This window comes from Lissotriton helveticus, chromosome 7 (assembly GCF_964261635.1).
Source record: "Lissotriton helveticus chromosome 7, aLisHel1.1, whole genome shotgun sequence".
Classification (NCBI taxonomy): domain Eukaryota; kingdom Metazoa; phylum Chordata; class Amphibia; order Caudata; family Salamandridae; genus Lissotriton; species Lissotriton helveticus.
This window is the reverse complement of record NC_136068.1, coordinates 1570720820-1570745886: the sequence shown is the minus strand read 5'-3', so window position 1 is coordinate 1570745886 and position 25067 is coordinate 1570720820. Positions and strand designations below refer to the sequence as shown.

The 25067-nt window shown below is 44.6% G+C and overlaps 1 protein-coding gene and 1 pseudogene across 4 annotated transcripts in view; both read right to left on the bottom strand.

Annotated features, from left to right (window-relative positions):
• DKKL1 (dickkopf like acrosomal protein 1) overlaps positions 1-25067 on the bottom strand; it is a 1301767-nt gene that overhangs the window by 1168227 nt on the left and 108473 nt on the right. The gene's annotated exons all lie outside the window — the stretch shown is intronic.
• LOC144767547 (large ribosomal subunit protein eL15 pseudogene) lies at positions 16987-17638 on the bottom strand (annotated as a pseudogene).

Sequence of the window (25067 nt, the reverse complement as noted above, 5' to 3'; positions counted from 1 at the left end):
GGCCACAGACCCCATACTGCCCGACGCAGCATCCAAACCCGCCTCTCGTTGGCAGGGCCGTTTCTAGGTGTTTTGCCACCCTAGGCGAGAATTAAAAAATGCTGCCCCCTCCTTTTACTATCACCTCCCCCAAAAACGTGTTGGAATTATGAAGGTTCAACCAGTGTTCTACCTAAAGGTATTTAGCAGATAACCATTACACAAGAGAATATGTTGTTAAATGGATATCTTCTCAGGCACTACAGTGTTCAATTCATCACAAATTCACATAATATAACAGAACAAGTCAATGTGTTCAAGAATTATTTGTATCATTTACCCCACTGTCAAAGATTGTGAAAAAAATATTTCTGATGTCCTGTATATGAGCACCTGAGGTAATAATTGAGAGGATAGTTTAGTGTGTGAATGAGTATGAATTGCTTACTGATAATCTCGATTAATCTTAGTCGTCCTTGCCCCAGTTATTACTAGAGAGGTGAGTCCCAACTCGAGATGGGAAAATCCAGAAGCATGTTGAAAATACAAACCAGGTACACCCTTCTCCGTGCCATAAATAGGTAGCCATTCCCAGCATTTTCCTGACATACCTAACTCTAATGAAGTCCAAGCAAGTCAAGCAGAGAGCAGGAGAAATGTTATGATTAGGATGAGGACAAGTAGGTATAAGGGTAACGATGATTGCCTGAACACATTACCTCTACATCATTCAATCTCATCCAATCATCACTAATGAAAAATACTATTATCCCATTGTAGACTTTAGAAAAACACATGCAAAGCAACCAATCCTGCAAGTAACAAAGGAGAGAAATCCACAACACACGCAGTCATCACTGAGGTCCCAAGTCAGTACACAGAAAACGATGCTGCCTAAACAGTAGGCAGGCGTACAGGTAGCCCTAAAACGTCAGCTGCCATGCACACGCATGACTAACGGCCATGATCCTGCAAGGCAGCCAATACTGCTACAGCCCCATGAGGAGCTCCAAGAAGCAAATGGAGGCACAGGACTCACTGGAGTGTAAAGAGTTGGGACTGGCCACAGAAGAAGAACAGCCACATTGGAAACATCCCGTCAACAATGACAGACTGGTACAACTTCCCCAGCTCCTGGCAAGGCAAGGCTCCTATCAACATTCCTCCGCTTGCAGCTCCTAAAGGCTGCGAACACGCCCCACCTGCCCAGCACCAGGGAACCAATGGTCTCAATAACAGAGATCCGAGCTGTTATATATTTCGTATAGGTGTTCCTAAGATAGGCATAATCGTAACTTGCCCTAATATAGACCAAAATCACTTTGCCATATGTAGGCATGATTCAAGCTATCCTAATATAGGCATGAATCATGCAACCCTAATATAGGCATGCTCCTTCACCTACATTAGCCCACAACACTACGCAATAACGGACTCTTAGAAATTAACCTTATCTAGCTTGAGCCCTGGATACAGAAGGAGGGGTTTTCCCTAACACAGGCCTTTCAGTATACATCTCCAATAGGGCTCATAAATTATGCATGAACCATTATCTATGCACAAGGTCCATCTCTTACGTCTTCCTCTGTCTGACAAAATGTCAGCACTAACCACACATAGTAACAGTGGACACTCTTGGGGTATAAATATACCACATCTTGCCCAAGTAAGTTACAGGAGATCGTGACTTCCCGGCTGATACACTGACCAGAGACGCTGTCATTCCTGCATGCAGAAGCTCCAGCTAGCAGTGGTCTAAACATCCCTTGCGGGGTGTCCGACTCCAGACCAGGACGGGGTCCCACATTCTCTCATTCTAAAGGTAACAGGGTTGACTAGAACCTAGAGGGACTCTTGGCGCAACACCTACACAACACCTACATAGATGTTAGGTACACTTTAGGTGCATCTATTTAGGGATGCATCCTAGGAGTACGCGTTTTTAATTTATCATGTGTTTTATATCTATGTATGTATTCAAGATTATTGCACCTTGATAGAGCTTTATACTATTTCTTCATTCTTGTAGTGCTGTAGAGTATTTTTCTGTTATTGTTTAACCCTGTGGTTCCCAATCTGTGCGCCGCGGCGCCCCAGTGCGCCGTGAAGTCTAGCCAGGGGCGCCGCGCAACAAGCACAGTTTCAAAATCACACTTTTCTAGTCCGCTAAATGCCTCTGTGTTTTATAATTACACTTCCAGTCGAGTCTACACATGTCATTAAATTCTTCGCGTGTGCTGCCATCTAGTGCCTGCTTTTCACATAGCAGTATAGCAGAGAATCGTTCATAAACGTAGCAGAAGGCAAGAAACGAGCACCAGTTTTGACTTCTAACGGAGAGAAAGCAGAACAGATGAACCGAGCTGCAGGTAAGTTTTCTAGTTCAGAAGGGCTTCTAGCCCTGCTTTCCAAGGCGCACTTACTCATGAGAGAATCTCCTCGTATTATTCTGGGCTAGGTTGTTCAGAGAGGACTTAAAACACAGCTGCCTCCACTGCACCCCGGTTCCATGCACCAACTTATCCAGAGTTGGATGTTTAGTAATGCAGTATCCCTATTCTTTCTCCAGCTCAAAATCTGTTCATCATTCTCCAATATTTCATTTGCAAAATAATGTCACAGGTGCTAACATCCAGAGCAGATATCCTTTTCCCCCCACCCCCTTCTGCAAAATAAACCCACATGTTTCGTGTTTCACTTTTGGACCAGATGAGTGGCGCCCTGGTAACCAATGCACTCCCTTTATGTGCACTGTATATTTGCACACATACAATCAGGTTTATTTTAGTCCATCAAAGCACACTGTGAGTGAGTGATTGATATCCAATCGTTAGTAAAGTAAAAAGGTTTTAGTTGGCAGGGAGTTCACAAGATCTGTGGTTCTGAAAAATATGGATCCGTAACTCGAGAATAAAAACTTCGTCGAAATAGGACGAATTTGGTATCAAAAGACCGAGAATGACGAGTACATCAAGTACATGTATTTTCGGCATATTCGAGTGACGATCTCACTTCGAAATCGCCATTTGCCTTCTAAACCCTTAGCTGCATGTTGCCCTCTACATAGGCCTTAATCCAGTCGAATTTGATTCCACAAGGACACATACTCCTTAATCGACTTCTTCCTGACCCCAGTACAAGTTAGAACCATTGCCCCAGGCCGAGCTCGTTAGGTCAGTTCCCTCCCAGTGGCCGAGCAAGATAGCATCTAGGCCCAACCGGCCATAAAGCCATTTCAGCGCGCACACCTGCCATATCTCGCTCACATCTTTCTCCACTCCTTTTCCTCACTTATTTTATGATGGGGAGGTGACCATTTTTATTAGGGGTCCAGCGATATCTGATGAAACGTTGGGCCTTTTCCTGGATGATTTGTTATGAGCAGCACGACGTGAAATATGTACATGCCATCATGACTCTGCTTTTCTTTTGTAATCAGTAACCATAAATGAAATACCGCGAATTCAAGGAATGTTTTGCCCAAGGGTGAAAATTGTGTATAAGAAGAGAAACCTAACCTTGTGAAAGTGTGCAGTCTCCTGAATATACTGGTATTGTACTTCTAGGACCCTGTCATCTTGGTTGCAGCCAATAAACGAATCTTTGACTTCACCTGGAAGACTCTGAAGTTTCTGTAGGTCTGACTCAGGAGAACCCGAGGTCTCTGGTGTGTTGATCCCCTGGCACCGCTGGGTTACCGGTTCGGTACCGGTTCTTAAAAACCCAGTACCTCATTTGGCGCCCAGCGTTTGGGGCGATTCCAGTGGTACCAATCAAGCCTGAAGATCGTGAGGAGCTTCGTGTGAAAATTCCGGAGGAGGGCCCACCACCTCATCGACCCCTGCATGTCGACGTGGTCCGAAGGTCTTTACTGCGAGGTTCCCCGCTTCCCGACGGCTACAAGGACTGCTGCCCTGGCTATCGCCCTGATGTTGGACCCTTGAAATTTTCGGTAGAGCGAAACGCTGAGACGAGTCTTCTGGTGAAGCCATCGATATTTTCAGTTAAGTATAAGTGGAGCGTCTCCTAGTCCTTAGTTGGACTTACTTTGTGGTATCTTGGAGATACATAAGGTTTTTATTGGTTCTTGCAAGCACCATAACCGAAGGACTCGTGTATTCACGAGAAATATCGTAATCGATAAATCCTTTGAAGTTTTGGAACTAGACTAGAGAGTGAGGATGCCTAGTCTTAGACTCGGGAATTGGTTTTGTCTTGGTAGTAATAATAGGGACTCCCGATTGGAGGACTCGTGTCCGGTTCCTCCAGTTGGAACTCCGACTTACGAGCTGTACGTTAAACATGGGGTAGGCCCCATCGTTTACAACGAGGTATGGATTAAATACACTAGGAAAGATGGTGTTTTAAAATGGCCCCAATATGGTAGCTTTGATTCTGAAATTTTAGACAACCTTGAAGTTAAGCTCTTCAAAAAGAAAGCCCGGCCGGCGATGTTTGACTCTTTCCGCATATGGCGCAAAGAAGCCAAACAAAAAGAAATTAAATTAGCTAAGAAAAATAAGAGAGAAGGGGGACTTTCAGTAATGCAAGCTGCCGTGCAGTTTAAAGATAATGAGGAAGAGCAGATAAATGAGCAATTGCACAGGCAACGTAAAATGGCAATAGATAAGTGCTATCCAGTTTTGCCGTCTCTTCAGCAAGGGACAGCAAAAGAGCGTGAAAAAGACCAATTAATGTCGCAATTGTTAACTTCGCCACCCCCCTATGCGCAGAATGCTACAGCACCCCCGCAACCTTTTGTTGCACAAGCTGCGCCTCTGGCTCTTCCACAGCACCCACCAGCTGTTCTTCAGCTGGCTCCTACTTCTTCGGTGCAGCCTCCTCCAGGCCCACCGACCACTTCTGCTTCATCTATGTCTTCTACGATTTTGCCTACTGTACTTTCTACAACTCCTAATGCCCCTTCTATGATTTTGCCTAGTACCACATCTATTATTCCTCATACCTCTTCTGCCATCTCTGCACCCGCCTCATCTCACCCTGTTCTTTCATCTGTTTGTTCTTCCGTTTCACCTTCCCTTCGGCAGAAAATGGCCAGCACTGTTACTAATCTTCTTTTACCGCTTTTCGGGTCGCCTGCTACGACCCCTAACATAGGAAGAAGACAGTTGCGAAGTCAACTGCCCGATTATCAAGAGAGAGATTCCCTGAATAGTTTAGCTCGGAAATGGGTCATGGACACTGCAAAATATGATTTACAGTCTGTCATGGAAGTTTTTCCTCAATGGGAAACAGCGACACAGAGATATGTGTTCGAACAGATGTGTGTTTTTCTTTGCGAGGATTTAGAAGACAATGATCAGGATTGCCTCCCACAAGAGATGTGTCGTATAAGGTTTAAGTTTAGTCTGGGTATGATTGTACGTCCCGATGTGGAAGAAGCAGTTGAAATGCTATTATCATATCGAAGTAAGGGAAGTAGTTCTGGGTCACCATCGGAATCCAGTGCATCTAGTAGGAAAAAGGCACGACAATACCCTATGAGAGAAGTTCCCCCACAATGGAGAGAGGGTGACGCGACAGCTGTCCCACCTGTCCTGCCCCACTTTCACCGCGTATGGGTACATGTTCCATGGAAGCGAGCTGAAGTTTTAGCACTCAAACAAACACTACCAGATCCGCGTAAAAATCCTGCAGGGTACTATAAAGAATTGTCGCAAACTGCTGGATCATGTATAATGAATTTGGCCGATATCGATATGTTATTCGGGAACGTTGTTCCACAGCCTTTATGGGGAAAAATTCGTCATGTAGATCATGACCAGGAATTAGGTGACACGTGGGCTAATATTACTGCTGCAGATGCACGACAAGTTGGTGGTGCCAAGCCTGAGCCTCTGATAGCGGAACTACCTGGTAGAATAGTAGATTACATGAAAACGATAATGCCTGCAATACGCGTAAATTGGGATAAGTTATCTGCATGCAAGCAAAAGAAAGAAGAAACTGTTTCAGATTTCTTCACCAGATTTGAAGAAACATTCATTGACCACAGCGGTCAAGATATGACCACAGAAGGTGGTCAGAGATTGTTTGTCGATAAATTTGTGCACAATCTACTTCCAGACTTGTGTAGAAAATTGAAAGATTCGGAAAGTTCTTGGGCAGTCTCATCTTCAGCCCAGATATTAGCTACCGCACAGTACTACGAGAATAGAGACAAGGATGAGAAAGATAAAGTAGAAAAGAAAACTAGAGAACTCAAAACGAAGGTTTTGCTACAGCAAGCCTATCCGCCACGAGGTGGTGGTAATAAAAATAATAATGGTCAGAATAACTACCAGAACACTTTTCAGCAGCCTCAGAGAAACTTGCAGAGATTCGATTACAATCAAAACCGCGTAGGTCCCAACCAGTGTTTATACTGCAAACAAGAGGGTCATTACAAATATGACTGTCCTGCCCTACCACAACGTGCGAATGGAATTTCTGGCGTAAGAGGTCGTGGTAGTCAGCAAGCGCCTAGAGGTAGAGGGCGTGGAAACGCCCCTCAGGACGCACGTCCCCTTCCACCACAAAACTCTATGAACAGGTTTGACCAGCAAAATAACGTATCTGACAGGACAGCTCAATACTACGTTGACGAGTATTACACAGAAAATGAGCAGTGGGAGAGTAATGATTGCTAGGACAGCCTAAGACAAGGAGAGGGAGTTGTTTCAGTTCCAGTAGATCAGAGTGGACCTTACGTTGAGGTGATTACATCGGGTGTGTCAGAACCTTTTCTGTTGGATACTGGTGCTACAAAGAGTTCTATTATGCACTCCAAACTCCCTGGCGCACCTTTGTCTGGCGAAATGAACGTTTCCGTAGGTTTTTCTGGCGCCCCGGTTAGAAATCCGATTTCTGACCCTTTATCTCTTTCTGTTGGTCCTTGTGAATTCGAAGCACCCCTTATTTTGACAACAGGTTGTGGTGAAAATTTGCTAGGATTAGATTTGCTAAAAAGATTGTATGCGACTTTGTACTGTTCTCCCTCAGGAGTACAACTGACTTTAGGTAAGAAAGTGGTTTCTCCCATGTATTTGTCGAGAAATACGCTTCCAGCAGAATTGGCACTTCTTCCGGATATTCTTTGGGCTACTGGTCCGAATGATGTAGGTCTTTTAGAAATTCCACCGTATGTTGTAACATTGAAACCGAATGTCAAAATGCCACGAATTCCCCAATACAGAATATCCAATGAGGGCGAAAAAGCTTTGCTAGCGATTGTTTACGAGTTAATTGAGAAAGACGTAATTGAAGAAACACGAGGCAATGTTTGCAATAGTCCTGTTCTGCCTGTTTTAAAACGAACTGACCCTTCCCAGCCACCTGTGTATAGATTCGTGATTGATCTTAGGGAAGTAAATAAGATAGTGGTGCCACAATTCCCAGTTGTCCCCGACATTACAACATTATTGACTATGATTCCAGCCTCTGCATCCTGGTTTTCGGTGATTGACCTGAAGAATGCTTTCTTCAGTATCCCGATTGCTGAGGAAAGCAGGGATATTTTTTCCTTTAGCTTAGGTGGTCGCAGTTTCCGCTTTAAACGCGCTCCTCAAGGCTACTGTGAAAGCCCCTCAATATACAGTCAAGCTCTGAAAAGTCAGCTCGACGCAATGGTTTTGCCCAAAGGTTCCACTCTCGTACAGTACGTGGATGATTTGCTCATAGCTGCGGATACTGAGAAAATATGTAAAATGGCCACGTTGACATTACTGCGTCATCTATGTGATCTGCATCACAAGGTGTCACTTTCCAAGCTCCAATATTGCCGACAAGAAGTGACCTACTTAGGTCATCTCTTATCGAAGGAGGGAAGGAAACTGACCCCAGAAAGAATTCAGGCAATAGCAAAATTAAATGTGCCAAGAACGCAGAGAGAAGTACGCGCTTTCTTGGGCATTACATCGTACTGTAGACAGTGGATTCCAAATTTTTCGTTATTAGCCAAACCCTTATTGGCACTAACGTGTACAAATACACCCAATCCCATTCCTTGGTCTGATGAGTGTCAGAAAAGTTTTCTCGAATTACGCACAGCATTATGTTCAGCCCCTGTGTTAGGTAACCCCAACTACAGTAAACCTTTCACATTATACGTCCACGAGAAGGAGGGCTGTGCATTGTCTGTGCTGACTCAGTTATACGGAGATAGACAACGGCCATGCGCCTATTTTTCGTCAACTTTGGATCCGGTAGCACGAGCATTGCCAAGTTGTTTAAGGGCCACAGCAGCAGCAGCTGTTTCTATTCGACAGTCTGCAGGTCTAGTAATAAATAATACACTAATCGTGATGGTCCCGCATGCAGTAGACACATTGTTAAATAGGACCAAGACACAGCACTTAACTAGTGCTCGACTGTCCAGTTATGAATTGACGCTACAAGCGAGCCATGTGCACATCAAAAGGTGCAGTACCCTGAACATAGCCACCTTGTTACCAATTGCTGAGGAATCGGATGCTTCAGAACAGCACGATTGTTTCCTCAGAACAGAGGAAGAGACGAAAGGGAGAGTCGACCTATTCGATACTCCTCTCGCCGAATGTGATGGTACATTATGGGTGGATGGTTCATGCTTTAAGCTCCCAAATGGTAACGTAACTACAGCATATGCTGTCACAACTTTGCACACAATCGTTGAAACTGCGCGAATACCACACGGTTCAGCTCAAGCCGCTGAACTCGTGGCATTAACGAGAGCATGTGTGTTATCCAAAGGAATGAGAGTGACTGTCTATACCGACAGTCAGTATGCTTTTGGAGTGGCTCACAGTTTTGGACGATTGTGGAGAGAACGTGGGTTCCTGACTTCGCATGGAGCTAAGATTCAGCATGGTCAGTTGGTGAATGAGCTTCTTGAATCACTGACGTTGCCCCTGAAAGTAGCGATCGTAAAATATAGTGCACACAAGAAAGTGATTGATGATGTTGGTCGTGGAAATGCATTTGCTGATGAAACTGCTAAGGATACGGCGAAGAATATGATGAGCCGAATGCATGTTGCGAGCCCAGAAAGATGGACTGGTGATGTTGGAATATGTGAAGACACGATAGAAAGTGTGAAGTCCATCCAAGCTGAGGCCACGGAGAAAGAGTTAAGCATGTGGAGAGAAAGTACCGGGAGAATGGATGCAAATGGTTGTTGGATTGAATCGACAAAGCAACAGAGATGGTTGTTACCCGATGCATATGTGCCTGCAGTGGTTACAATGGCTCATGGGATGGCCCATATCAGCGCGAAAGGGATTTGCGAGTTGTTGGCCCCAGTGTGGAAGAATTCAGGGATTCCCAAGTGTGCAGAGAATGTTGTCAAGAATTGCATGGTATGCCTGAAGCACAATCCTGGTAGGGGAACCCCAACTCCAGCTGGTCATTTTGCACCTCCTACGTATCCGTTCGAGGTTTTGCAGCTAGATTTCATACACATGGAGAGGTGCAACAACTTAAAATATGTGCTCGTGGTTGTTTGTGCCTTCTCAAGATGGGTAGAAGCCTATCCCCTAAGGGACAATACTGCCTTGTCCACAGCGAAAGCCCTTGTGAAAGAGTTCTTCCCCAGATTCGGAATGCCTAGAATGGTCTGGTCGGACAACGGAAGTGAATTTGTGGGTTGTGTGATGAAACGAGTGTGTGAAGGGCTAGGCATTAGTCAGAAGTTCCACGCTGCAAATCACCCCCAATCAGCTGGATTAGTGGAATGTTACAATGGCACGCTTAAACTTAAATTGGCCAAAATCCAAGCGAGCACAGGTCTTAAATGGCCTGACGCTCTACCCTTAGCACTCCTATCCACCAGAATGACTGTGCATTCGCGAATGAAACTCAGCCCCTATGAAATAATCTTTGGTCGGCCAGCCAACATATGGGGAGTGCCTAGGCCCACGAAGTTTAGCGAGCTGCAACACCCCATTTTGCTCGACTATCTGTATGAATCGACGGCTAAATTGCGTGTTTTATATCAACAGGTCCACAACACCTTGCCTCCGATCTCTGAGACACCAGGTCACTCCATTGACCCTGGCTCCTGGGTGTTGGTCAAGAATTTCCAGAGGACAAGAAACGACCAGCCCAGATGGACCGGACCTCACCTCGTCCTCCTGTCTACAAGGTCGACCGTTAAAGTGGAGGGGAAGGCCAATTGGGTCCACGGGATCCATTGTAAGAAGATACCCTTCCCTCTGCCACATGATCAATGGGTCCGGACAGGAGGCACTGACTCAGAGCGCACAACTAATGAACGTGTAAAGGAAGCTAAACGTGATTGTGACAGTGAGAACATTTTTCAAGAAACTACGCCGCCATCAGAACAATTGAACTCTGTGGAACCTGAGCTACTATTTCCGGACCAGACAATAACCGGGAAAAGACGCTACAATTTACGACCGAGAAAAACAGACTAAAGTAAAAGTGATTTATTTTATGATCCGAGAGAAAAACCTGTGGACTAATAAAAAATAAGTTTTTTTTCCCAAAATGCTATTTTTGAAAGTACAGATTCTCCCATCTAGGTAACTTGCCTATTTTTGTTTTTTCGAACCGCCATCCGGGTTCCGCTGCTAGGGTCGCGGTTGATTAAAGACTTTTGGGTGCAGCTGACAACAATAGGTTGCTGGTTCCAGTTGGTCGAAGGGAGCCACCCTAGACTGACGGAAGCATTCCTTAGCAGAAACAACCTACCGCCGCGGGCAGCACCTTAGAGAGGATGGAGTTTCCTGATGTGGAGAGAACTGCCAAACAAATGAACTTTAAGCAGAGACTTTTGAAAGCAATGAGAAAGAAAATTTTTATAATAATGTGTATTTTTATGCTATTTAGCGTAATGGTGTTTTTAATAAGCTATGTTCTATTCTCTTTTCATGTGACATTCACGCCCACTACATCACCCATACCTCCCCCTACTGTTTCCTCTCATTCTTTCCACTCTTTGCCTGACCACGAATCAAATAGGAGATTAGAGTTCATTAATAACTCCTTCGTTCAGCTATTACACCAACACCAACTTGTAATGAACACAACCAACTGTTGGGTGTGTGGTCTCATGCCCCACACCACGGATAGAGGTATCCCCTATTTGGTCCTGCCATTTAGTCGCAATGGGTCAGTATGGGCATATAGAACAATGTTCATATATGCACGAGAAATCCAACCCCTACGTTCGGTAAAAGACAACCTCAAGACTAGCGCCCTAGTCAAGGGTATAGTTGACATGATCAAGGAAGTAACTTCTTACGAAGATACCCCGGATGATGAGATACTTGCATATGTAGGCTGGAATGTGACCGGATATGGCACTACATTAAGTGAGAAACAGCAAGCCAAGAGATCGTCCCCTATCTGGATCGTACCCCATCAAGGTCACCTGTGTCTGCAAGGTATTGGTAGGAATCCCAGAGCTCAGCTAGGGAAGAGTGTCTGTACAGAAACGTACGTTTTTGGATCTCAGACTTCCCCTGCCTTTTTAGCCGCAAAGGGTACTTATTTCATCTGCCACGATAGAGCCTATACATGGTTGCCCCCTGACTTCTCGGGCTCATGTTTTGTTTCATTCCTGTTACCTCCCACCTACACAGCAGCGGCGGATTACCATCGGACAAGGGTAGTTCGAGGTGTTTTGAGTAAAGAAGACACTGCGGGTCAAGAATTTGGTGACTTTGCAATGGGTGTTCTGCCGTTCTGGGGAGCCATGGTTAACAGCAGAAACATAAGGCAATTGACAAGGGTAGTTGAATCCACCGTGATTGAAACTGCTGGTGCCCTTAGTTACCTGACTGCTGAGCTCCAGTCGGATCGACTGATGACCCTTCAGAACCGGGTCGCTTTGGATGTAATACTTGCGGACCGGGGTGGGGTATGCAAATTGATCCAGTCCAGTTGTTGCATTTTCATTCCAGATAATGCTCCAACAGTGTACGGGGCCATCTCCAAACTACATAAGATTTCCGAATATATTCATGTGGATAAAGGAGATTGGTCATTAATGGGATGGTTCTGGGGACTGATATCTGCCTGGGGATGGAAAATTCTGATGGTCATTGGGATGGTCTTAGCCATTCTTTTCCTGTTCTGTCTATGTATACAGTGTGCTCCTGCAATATGTGGCCTCTGTGCTACATCATGTGTAAGGAAGCCTGTGTCAAGACATGAACTCAGCACTAGAATGATGTTGCAGCAACATCTCAATGACTTTAGGAATATAGATCTGGACTCAGATTAACATGAGGATAGATTAATTGCCTATGTAAGGGCAAAAGGAGGGTCTGTGGTTCTGAAAAATATGGATCCGTAATAGTACCGGACTCGAGAATAAAAACTTCGTCGAAATAGGACGAATTTGGTATCAAAAGACCGAGAATGACGAGTACATCAAGTACATGTATTTTCGGCATATTCGAGTGACGATTTCACTTCGAAATCGCCATTTGCCTTCTAAACCCTTAGCTGCATGTTGCCCTCTACATAGGCCTTAATCCAGTCGAATTTGATTCCACAAGGACACATACTCCTTAATCGACTTCTTCCTGACCCCAGTACAAGTTAGAACCATTGCCCCAGGCCGAGCTCGTTAGGTCAGTTCCCTCCCAGTGGCCGAGCAAGATAGCATCTAGGCCCAACCGGCCATAAAGCCATTTCAGCGCGCACACCTGCCATATCTCGCTCACATCTTTCTCCACTCCTTTTCCTCACTTATTTTATGATGGGGAGGTGACCATTTTTATTAGGGGTCCAGCGATATCTGATGAAACGTTGGGCCTTGCCGGATGACTTGTTATGAGCAGCACGACGTGAAATATGTACATGCCATCATGACTCTGCTTTTCTTTTGTAATCAGTAACCATAAATGAAATACCGCGAATCCAAGGAATGTTTTGCCCAAGGGTGAAAATTGTGTATAAGAAGAGAAACCTAACCTTGTGAAAGTGTGCAGTCTCCTGAATATACTGGTATTGTACTTCTAGGACCCTGTCACCTTGGTTGCAGCCAATAAACGAATCTTTGACTTCACCTGGAAGACTCTGAAGTTTCTGTAGGTGTGACTCAGGAGAACCCGAGGTCTCTGGTGTGTTGATCCCCTGGCACCGCTGGGTTACCGGTTCGGTACCGATTCTTAAAAACCCAGTACCTCAGATCCTATTTCTCACACAAGTCACATGCAGCGTCTCCGTAGGGCACATACAGATGCTCATGAATACATACACTGGAGCTCCGTGACACACAAACACACACAACTGAAGTTGGGCAGGAGATCGGCATGGCATTTTAAATAATAGTAGTATCACCAGCATTATTTTTCCACTGAAAAGGCGGGCTCCACAGAGCTAGTTAAAGAAATCATAAGCCTTATTATCACAATTTCTTTATTTTAACTAGCTCCGTGGAGCCTGCCTTTTTAGTGTAAAAATAACGCTGGTGATAATACGACAGACCAAACTCAATGATCCATTTTCTCAGTAACAAAAGCTACTGAAAGCAGCAGCTGGCATCAATAAGGGTTTGGGACCAGGCACACAGTTTGCATCTCTGGAGCACGTGTGTGCTCTCTGTTGAATCTGCTGCCTTTTCATTGACTTACATGTGCTCCACTGCACTTTTGCAGTGTTGTGTGTGCTCCACAGCATGTGCTGAATTGGTGTGGGAGTTGTTAAATTTCCTGCTATGGTGTATGTGTGTGCAGGGCTGTATTTTCAGCATTTGAAACTATTGTTGTGTGGTTAAAAAAGGTGCATGAAAACATATTTGGTTATTAATCTTGTATCTTATCTCACTTAACGAGTTTTTATTAAACTATTATCTTTTTATTTTGTTACAAATATTATAATACCTTCATTGCATCCCAATTAATTTAAGGAAGTACTCCCGAGATCGGGCTTTCACCCCCCCCCGCCCACCCCCTCTCCCTCCCCCCACGGTACAAAAATGGTGGGGAGCCACGGGCAACTGCCAATAAGGTCAAGGGAGCCACGGGTCAAAAAAGTTTGGAAACCACTGGTTTAACCCCTTGCCTACTTATAACAGAACCACGCCATCATGAGCCATGGGCAGTGTGTGCTCATGACGGCATGGTTCCGTCATGCTGCAGCCGCTCCGCCCACGCAGCATTAATTCCCTGCCTGTGCGGGCGAATTAATGAGCAGGCGGGCCGTGACGGAACAACGCCGTCATGAGCACATGCTGCCCGTGGCTGATGATGGTGTGGTTCCGTCACGAGCATAGCAGCGACGTGCTCACCCTCCACACCCCCCAGTGCCACTGCAGAATTTGTGCCACGGCCAAGGGGTTAATGGTAGTTACAGCACATATCATTTACACTAGAAGAACACCTGTGCAATAAATATTTATTGTAACACGCCCGACTGTTTCTTCTGTGTCACTCTCTGAGAAGCAAATAAGTGAGCACGAGTGACTGAGCGAAAAGTAGTACTTTGTTTCCATGATCCTGAGGGATCAGGGTTGTTCATGTTCGATAGTTGTCGGAAACTATTCCCTCCTTGTTCGTAGGAGTTTCTAGTGACAATGTGAGCTAGCTGGTAAAAGGTAAACAGGTTAGCATACCCAGTGTACAGAATCAGTCTGACACCAAACCTATAATGTATGTTATCCAAATGCGCAGAACCTATATAGGGATAAAGGAACCACACGACAGAGCTTGTTGAGAATCTCACAGTTTATAAACTCCCCATCTCAGACAAGCAGAGCGAAAAAACAAGATGATGCTGGTAATGCCTGTAAATGTATGTCTGTTGGATGGGTGCACCTTGCTTTTTCACCATGCTTCTAGATTTTCCAGCTGCAAGGTGGAATTCACCTCATTAGTAATACATGAAATGAGGGCTTGGGACATAAAGATAACACGTTAGTTCAGTTCCATTACCCCACCATACAGATATATTCACCTTTGTGTTATTGAGGATAGAAGTTCAAAAAACGTATTTTAGGGAATACATACCAAACACAGATGTCAAGTGGCCTGAGGTGAAAGAGAAGCGTTGTTGAAAGCATTTCATATGACAGAAAGAATGAAGCTATTAAAAATGCTGTCGCCAAACTTGTAGCAGAGTTCCCTTTCTGCGTCACTCTAAAGACACCCATTGGAACATCCCCTATCTCCAATAGATTGTGACTAGGAAGGGCATTTAGTTCAACAAGGCACTTTGAAAGCGTGGTGGGGCGAGGCGAGCAGAAGACTGAGAGCCTAAAGCAACTGTGAGAAGAGCACGCTTTCATCAAAACCTATAAACACAAACAGTAATACATGTTGACACAAGGGTAATTGATGTCATTACATGTGAGCCTCCTGCATGCAATTAGATATACATTTAGTGCCATGAGGTAGGATCCAATGTAAAGCACAGTTAACGCTGATAACCAAGGAAATTATAGCATACTTGAAAGGAAAACGCTGTTTTATAAAGGTACCAAGCCGCCCATGTTGCTGTGCCATACTGTGGTTTCATTGTTTCTAATACACCAATGTGTTGAGCAGAGGCCTGTCAGGAAGTCAAAGGTGCACTTGATGGCGCACCCTACTTTCCTATTGACTGATGTTCCAGCTGCCTGTTTTTCATTGCTCCGAGGGTCGGGATTAGCCTCAACTATGCTGAACCGTAATTGGTTATTTCAATTTACTTTCCTTGTGCAGTTTAGCTGTATTTCCCGAAACTAAAAGGCAACAGAATTATTTTAAGCCTTCAATTCAACGCATTCAAGATTAACCTTTTCCTCACATTTTGCAGTTTTCTGACTCATGTTTTTGCCGCCCTCCCCCTTTTGCCGCCCTAGGCAGCCGCCTAGTCTTGCCTAATGGTAGAAACGGCCCTGCTCATTGGGGAACCCAGAGTACGTGTGGGGGACCTCCTCACCTCACAGCAGATCACCTCAGCCCGGGCACCCAGCCGGTGCAGCCGGAACGTGATTGAAGTCAATCTGCGTCCTCTCCCCCCACCGCCCGAAATGGCAGCCGGCACCAGCAACCTGCTGCAGGGGAGCCAGAGGCTCAGATCCATCCCCCTCAGCCACTCCAGCCACCAGGGAGACCTGCCTCATGCCGGGAGCGGGACGGGAAAGGAGATGCGACGGGCCCCCGATCCCAGAAGTGGGGCAGTGGGAGAGGGAGACCCCAGAAGGCAGCAGGTGGCGATAGGCCCCACAGGTCAGCCAGGGAGGTCCACAGGCACTCCGCATCAAATCTGGAGGTCACTCCATGCCTGGAGAGACCGGCACAAGCTGAGGCCACATGCCGCCGAAGAGAACGGCCGCCGCCTTGGGAACGAAGGCCCCCCACGGGCGAGGCAGGCCCCACAACTCGAGCTCACAAGGAGTTCCACCGGTAGGGATGCGTGCCAGGGGTTGCAAGGACACACCAGCGGTAAGGTTTGAGGCTGCATGGCTGCAGGAACAGGCGTATAATGGGCGGATAGCGGAGGGGTCCGGGAGCACACTTAAAGTACGTCCGCCATGTTGCGTGCCAAGCCATGCCCACACTCTTTGCTTTAAATGGTGTAAATCCGTTCAGTAGTTCCTGAGAAATTTTAAAATACACAATATCGTTTTTTGGTGACTGCGGTGGATCTGCCAACTCTCCCGATCACGAACTTCATTCTGATTGGCTGCCAACACTTCAAACCAAGAAGTGTTGGCAGCCATCTTGTAACAAAGGTTAAAAAAAAGAAAAGGGGGCATGGTAGAAACACCCTGACCCCCTAGACGTTCCACTGTGCAATCCCAATGTGTGGGGCTTACTGGAGGTACCTGGTGGGCTCGTTGGCCCCCAGGAACTCTCAGGATTCAAGGGGACTTAATTTCCCAACTTAGAATGCACGTTGGCATAGTGGTGCAGGGAGGTGGCGAGCCTCCAGCAAGATGCCGGCTTGTCATGAGTGATTTCATTTGAGATGTCATCAGTGATGTCATGAGTGATGTCACTGACCATGTCATGAGTGATGTAATATGTGATGTCATCAGCAGTGCATTGCGGGGGCATGTTTTTTTTTCTTTCAAAACCAATTTTATTCGAAATATCTTTACAAGCACAATAGGGTTTAACGGTAACGATGGAGCTAAAGGGTATTGCATCTCCTCCAGGCAGCACGACGTGAGCCTCCAATGGTAAGGTGGAACTTGTGTCCCTTGCCCAAGCCACAGCTCTTCTTGCCAGCTGAAGTCAGCCCACGCATCTCCCTGTGCTTGTGGACTGCTTTGGTGATCCATTGGATCTTTGGGTTGCGTCTGATGCCTTCGTGGAAGGTATCAATCAGAACCACTTCGAAGAACTTGTAGGTGGAGTTTTCTCCGACCCAGTATGAGCTCAGCACTCTGAGACCTCCACAATGGCAACCAGCACGGTCCTCAGCAACAGACTGAAGGCTGCGGGCAAACTTGATCGAGTTAACACCATAGTGCACAGGTTTGCCATTGGAAGCTCCTTTGGGGTCAGGACGTTTACGACTACCACGGCGAACACGGACACGATAGATCACATAACCCTGTTTGGCCTTGTAACCTGCCCTGCGAGCCTGGGCGGGTGGGACGGGGTGCCCGGTGGAGAGCAGACAGCTGTCGATACTGCCAGGACCGAACACGCAGGAGGAACAGCATGATGTCCAACTGCTTCTTCCTCCATAGCTCCAGCATATATTTGTAGGCACCCATCCTGAATTATTCTGATGCTCGGCAGCCGGAAAGGAGATTGCGGCTGAATTTCTCTGGTTTTGTACGAGTGAAATGTCCAACTAACTATAACATCCCTGAAACCTATGTTTTTTTTAAATGCTAATTTCTAACTATACCGTCCCTGTAAACCTATGGTTTTTTGTGTGAATACATATATGTTTATATATATATTCACTGAAAAAACCATAGGTTATAGACCATATATAGTTAGGAATTAGCATTTACAAAACCTTATTTTACTCACACAAAACCATTGAAATTCCATATATAGTTAGTTGCACTAACTATATATCGCGCACCCGCAATCCACTGCTGATGATGTCACATATTACATCATTCATGACATGGTCAGTGACATCACTGATGACATCACTGATGACATCTCAAATGACATCACTGATGACATCACTGATGACATCTCAAATGACATCATCTAGTGTCTGTGTGTTTTTGTAAAGTTTAAATATGTTTTACATATTGAAGAATGAGTGGATGTATGGAAGACTGAGTGTGTGTGTGGCTGGCTGGGAGGTGTGTGACTCTGTGCATATCAATGTGTACTTGTATCAGTGATTGTATAAGAGAGTAAGTATGTGTTAGTATATGTGTGAAAAAGTATGGTGTTCTGTGTTTAACTGTAATGATGAGGAAATCGAAGTGTGATTGATTCTTCACAGGACTGACTAGGTGTATGAGTGCATATGATAGTGTTGTAATAATGAGTGACTGTATGTATGAGTGATTGTATGGGTGAATGAGTGAATGTGTGTGTAGACGTAGGAATCAGTGAGTGCGTATGTAGTAACTGGTATTGGTGTGTCATGATGTCATCAGTGATGTCATTTGAGATGTCATCAGTGATGTCATTTGAGGTGTCATCAGTGATGTCATCAGTGATGTCACTGAAGTATGGTGTTCTGTGTTTAACTGTATAGATGAGGAAATGGAAGTGTGATTGATTCTTTACAGGACTGACTAGGTGTGTGAGTAACTCCATGGATGAGTGGCAGTGTGTGAGTGTCTGCATAGGTGTATGAGTGCATATGATAGTGTTGTAATAACGAGTGACTGTATGTATGAGTGATTGTATGGGTGAATGAGTGAATGTGTGTGTAGACGTAGGAATCAGTGAGTGCGTATGTAGTAACTGGTATTGGTGTGTCATGATGTCATCAGTGATGTCATTTGAGATGTCATCAGTGATGTCATCAGTGATGTCATTTGAGATGTCATCAGTGATGTCATCAGTGATGTCACTGACCATGTCATGAATGATGTAATATGTGACATCATCAGCAGTGGATTGCGGGTGCGCGATATATAGTTAGTGCAACTAACTATATATGGAATTTCAATGGTTTTGTGTGAGTAAAATAAGGTTTTGTAAATGCTAATTCCTAACTATATATGGTCTATAACCTATGGTTTTTTCAGTGAATTTTCAAGGTTTTGTAAATGCTAATTCCTAACTATATATGGTCTATAACCTATGGTTTTTTCAGTGAATTTCATTGGTTTTTTAACAGCTAATATCTGTAGCTGTAAAATGTATTCTTCTTTAAATCCAAAAATATATTTTATATGTTTATGAATAATTTTTTTTTTTAATATTTTTTTTTCTTCGTTCCCGCTTCGCGAATCGGGAAGCTTCCCGTTAGCTGACCTTGATGCCGCGAAATAGACCGCGAGCCGGTAAACGTTTCTTTACCGCAACTGCCGCGTTAGAAAACAACATCGTGACGCCTCCCGTCCGCATGACGTTTCGCGTTGTCGCGTGATACGTCATATGACGTGCTACGTTAGCGAACTGGTACGCGAAGCGAGTCGCAAAGCGCAGGTTTCTGGAAGCAAACCGGGAGGCCCTGCAAAGCGCTTAACGTAAACACAGCAGGTCATGTGACTTGGTAATAACACTTTTCATTGGTTCATTTCACTTTTGGTTTCCTAATGATGTAAGACTAGGTCATATAATCTAAAATGAACACTTTTCATTGGTTGAGAACTCTTGTTTTTCCCAAATGATGAAAATCCCTCCTTCTTTCCTCACTCTGACTTTCATCATTGTGAGAGAAAGACTTTTGTGATCACTGAGCAATGGCTTCTTTAGTAGCTTCAGCTGGTGCTTCCCCACCACCTCCACCACATCCAAGGAAGAGTGGACCAACTGCTCAAGTTATAATTCAACAAGAAGAGGAAGAAGAGGAACAGGACGACGAGCACGAAGAGAGGCAGTTTTTGCCTGAGCAGCCCAGGACGTCTCACCGGAAAGAAAACTTCATTTGGCAATTTTTTAAAATTCCCAAAGGTCAGAAAAAAGTAAATGCAAGATACGTAACTTGCCTTATATGTCAAGATAGACTGTCCAGAGGAACCGAGAAAAAATACAGTTTCGGAAACTACACAATGCATCGCCATATGACTAGGTGGCATCCTAACAACTACAGTGCTGCACAGTTTCGGAACGACCTAGATAATCTCCCTATTATGGCCAGAAGATCTGTTGTACCGGAAGTAACGGGACCAGAGGGCAGGGAGATGGTGCCAAATATACAAATGAAATTTGGTGAAGTAAAACACATCTGCGTATTTTGCGATGGATTCATTTGCTACGGAGAAAGAAGCATCACTCTGATCAACAGAGCTATTGACTATCATATGCAAGTTTGTACGAAACGCCCAAAATAATAAATACTTTTTTTTGGTTTTGTTGCTCCTGTTGAGCCCTTTACAATGAATCGTTTTCATTGCCCCCTCCAAGAAAAACCCCAAAAAATATAAAACTGTTCAGAAAAATTCAAAAAAAGTAAAAAAATGTTCCGAAAAATAATAAAAAAAATATAAAACAACAAAAACAATTAAAAAAAAAGTTCTTTTCAGAACTACCTCCCCGTTATTAAAAAATTGGTACAATATTTGGAACTGTGCCAACCTCTATTTCTCTTAGTTCGCTTCCCAGTTCGCTCGCCGGTACGCGAACCGGAAGCGAACCAAAACTAGTAAGTATAAGGGAAGGAAACAGACACTTATGTTAAAAGAAAGACAGCTATAGGGGAGTAAACTAGAGATACTATTACCCGTAATCCACTGCTGATGATGTCACATATTACATCATTCATGACATGCTCAGTGACATCATCAGCAGAGGATTGCGGGTTTTTTGGCAACGTGCCTTATCCACGGTTTAATAACGCTGCCTTTTGCTTTATATAAGTTTTCAAATTGTATGAAATATATACCAATAGGTCGTTATGAACCTTTAGGTAGTGCTTTTCTTCATGAGGTCTGGTCGCTTCCATACACATACAGATGTTTCAAAGATGATCAAGAAGTTTATCTGAATGGAGAGGAATGCACTGAGACGCCAGATCATTCACTAATGTGTAGGCACATACAGTTACACGGTTCATGCAACAAACACCGACCAAATATGGCTTGCGTGTTGCAAGGCACGCCAGTTCCTGCTATCATCCCCACGTTCAAGTTGTTGGAAAATGGTAGTTATTTGATGCTCAATAATGAAGATTGTTCTGGGTTAATTAAAAGTATTCCTTTTATCGTAACAGTAAGTGAACGGGTTATTTGCTGCAGAAATGTTCTATTTCCTCCCACACATGAACATAGGGAGTTTTCAATCTCGCCACAAATACCAACCTTGGGAGCAGATTTCAACGGCATGGCAAGAATAAGAGCTCTTTTGTCTCAGAGAGAGGTGGCCTTGAGTTTGGCCCGTGAAACTTTCGTGCTTCACATAGCGAACACCCGTACAGAGGTGCAGACCCTTTTCAATTCAGATTTGCCTTTCCATTTCAGCAAGATGGTTCGGACTATCTTTAACGCATCCTCCACAAAGGCCCTGGCGCACTTTTTTAAAGTTGTTACCAGTGGTCTCGTGACTTCATTTGAGAAAATCTTTGGAGTCATCCCTGCTTTCTTTCATTCTATTTTTTCCACTCTGCTTCGTGGATTGCCATTTTTACTTGCATTACCAGCGGACGCTCTTGTGCTTTTTTACATTTTTAAATATGGATGTCCCTCCTATGCAACCTCCCGCCCTGCAGCTGCTGACACTGTTCCGCAATCGCATGCTAGAATATTATGGCACAATGCCGTTGGCGATATTAAGCACGGCATATGGATTATCTTTTCGATTCTCCTACTTCACCTGTGTCCAGCCTGTATTTCACTGCCTGACCTGTGATTTCGATTGGGCCATTGATTTGTGTCTCTGCGGACCGGTTTCTCCTGACGTCGACTTTAATCAGCTGATGACTCCTATCATTACTCACGAGTTGGTTTGTCCTGGCGAAAGGATTATGGCTGTGGCATTGATGCATGGACTAATTGGTCCCTGGAATTTACTGGCGGCAACACAGTCTTTCTTGGAACAGAGCTTTCTTGAAAACCCACCGAGCTGTCCTCTGATGGTGATAGAGGATCCGGTGCTGGGAGAGCACGTATGTTCTTTTCCGCTTTTAAATTGGATGGCTGAACTGTTTTCGGATGAAGACGGTGACTTCCTATTGGAGGCTGTTGCAGCTTATTTTGCATACACAGTTATGTCATAGACCTTTTTCATGTTTGATATGCTGAGTACTAGCATTTCATTGACAATTCATTGACTTATTTGTCAAGTTTTTATTATTTACCTTGCCTATTGGCTTAAGACTCGATAAAGTACTTGGCTGTTTTATTTTTCTTTAGCATTAAATTTTCCTAGTTTTTAATGCTTTACCTTGCGGACCGTCCACATATAAACTTGCAATCTGCTCTCATGAGATGGCACTTCTATTATCTTATTCAGTTCGTTTCCGGATCATGGGGAGGTGTCATCTAGGTTCTGGATATCTTTACACCGTGTTAAGTTAGCATGGGCTCATTACCGGTTTAAACGCCATTTTTCCTTTTTTGCAACTTCTGCACACGACACTTAGTTGTTGCTTTAGCTTTCAACCTAGTAGTTCATCGTGGTTTACATGAGAATAATATGTTATTGCTCTACTATCTGCTTTGCTTGTTAAACTATATCTGTACAGCGAGTGCTAAAGTTTCAAGAACAACACGATACAGAATTGTTATGAGGTCTGATCTCCACGACTTCATACTCATAACATAAGTGCAACTTCTGCCAATTCTGGGCATGAGGCGGGTTTTATATTGCTTTGCCGAACACACATACACAACACTTGATGCGGTTCACATGAAGAGAGAGCTGGTGTATGCTGATGTGATTCCTTCAAATCTAAGACACTAAAGTATGGGCACGCCCTAAACCAACACAAAGAGACCTTCTTAGCAAATAATATAATATGTGTATTAGGGAGGGTGAGATATAAGCAGCCGCGGGCCGTGGAGGGAGTTACGGTGAGGCAGGGAGGCGGGGAGGGGGAGAAGCAGGGTGGAGCCCTCTCCACCCTGCCCCTCCCCCTCCCCGCCTCCCTGCCCCACCGTAACTCCCTCCACGGCCCGCGGCTGCTTATAAGTGTTGCTAACTCTTATTCATTTACAGCATGTTAACATACTGTCACCATTCGCTTTTTATGTACTAGTAACTATGTTGGTAATTTTGCTACTGATAATATGTGTACTTGTATTATCTAAGATACTACGCCTGAGAAGACGGCATTAGTAAATAAACATTTCAAATACACATGTGTTCTTCTTAACTCCATGTTCTGGTTTCTAAGAAATATATAACGACCGACTGTTCATGAGTTCCACGTATCCTGAGGTACTATAAGTTCATATTCTGGATTGTCTAAACATTGAGAGTTTGTTATATCCAATGTGACACTGTACCTAGCTTGCTAAGGGGTTTTTGATTACTAAGGTGAGTTTTGGGACACCCTAATTCGCCGAGGTTCCAATCCTCTGTCCACAGTTCTGTGTGAGAACAGAAACCCTGCGACAGGGGCACCCCCGACCCTTGCTGGAGCTTCATCACACTTGCGATACAACTCCAGCAATGCGCCACCTTTACGGCACAGATACATCACGCATCTGTGCTGTTTTTGCCCCATGATGCGCCGCATTGTAAATGCAGCACACCATAGGTGACGGAACAGCGGCACAGAATGACTAACACATCCCTGGTGATGCGCCAGTCATCATAAATCTATCCCTATGCTTCTTATCTTGTTAGAGATGAACCGCCATATGTATCATCAAAGTTTTTTGCATTTCCTAAATAGCGAACTTTAAGGAATAAATAGCGATTCTTTACCATTCCTAGTTTGCGATTAGCTATTTGCTAATTACAAATTACCCATTCATTTCCTTCATTTCCATAGGGCGGTGGGACTCACTTTTAGCTCGAACGGCTGAATGGATTTCCACGAAACTTGGCAAAAATGTAGGGACTGGTAGCCCGATGTGCCTTTGCTATGTCTCAAGATATATGCTCCAGTGGTTTTTACGAAAATTAACTTTGAAAAATATATATTGGGCTACATTGGCCTATATATATGTTGGAGCCCAAATGTAGCCCAATGTAGCCCAATGAAGCCCAATGTAGCCCAATGTAGCCCAAAGATGGCCGCCAGAGACGAAAAAAAACAAATGTAGCCCAAATATCAGCCAGATGTAGCCCAACTATAGCCCAGTGACAGAATGACCAATCAGCTTCGCAAACCTCCGTTACGCGAAGCGGAGCGCTGTTACAGATATATATCTTTTTTTGAACGTTAATTTCTCAAAATCCACTGGAGCACATATATTGAGACCTAGCAAAGGCACATCGGGCTACCAGTCCCTAATATTTTACCAAGTTTCGTGCAAATCCATTCAGCCGTTCGATTATTATTATTATTATTATTTTTTGCCCCGCGGGGCCCTTTTAAAACCTCCACATCAAACCTAGGGGGTCAGCGAGGATCTACTATTCCCCCTTATGGTCATTTGCCCCTTCGCTTTCGCCTCCTCTTGTCTCTCGATCCTACCGAGAGACAAGATGGCGGCCGCTACGGACTGTTTGGAATGTTGACAGACGCCGGAGAACCAATCAGCTTCGCTTCACAAAGCTCCGTTGCGCGAAAAGTACGCGTCCTGGAGCGCTGCCCGGTCCGCTGTTACAGATATATATCTTTTTTTAAACGTTAATTTCTCAAAATCCACTGTAGCACATATATTGAGACCTACAAAAGGCACATCGGGCTACCAGTCCCTACAATTTTGCCAAGTTTCATGCAAATCCATTCAGCCGTTCGGGCTAAAAGTGAGGCCAACCGCCCTATGGAAAACTCAATGTTAAAAACACGTTTTGGGACCCCCCTTTTTTCTCGGCCCCCCCTTGACGAACCCCCCCCAAATTCTCAAGGGCTGCTCAGAAACAAAATGTGCCATTTTCCTGAAAATTTCAGCCAATTCCGTCCACAAACGCCAAAGTTATTAGACATAGAATTTTCAAAAATCC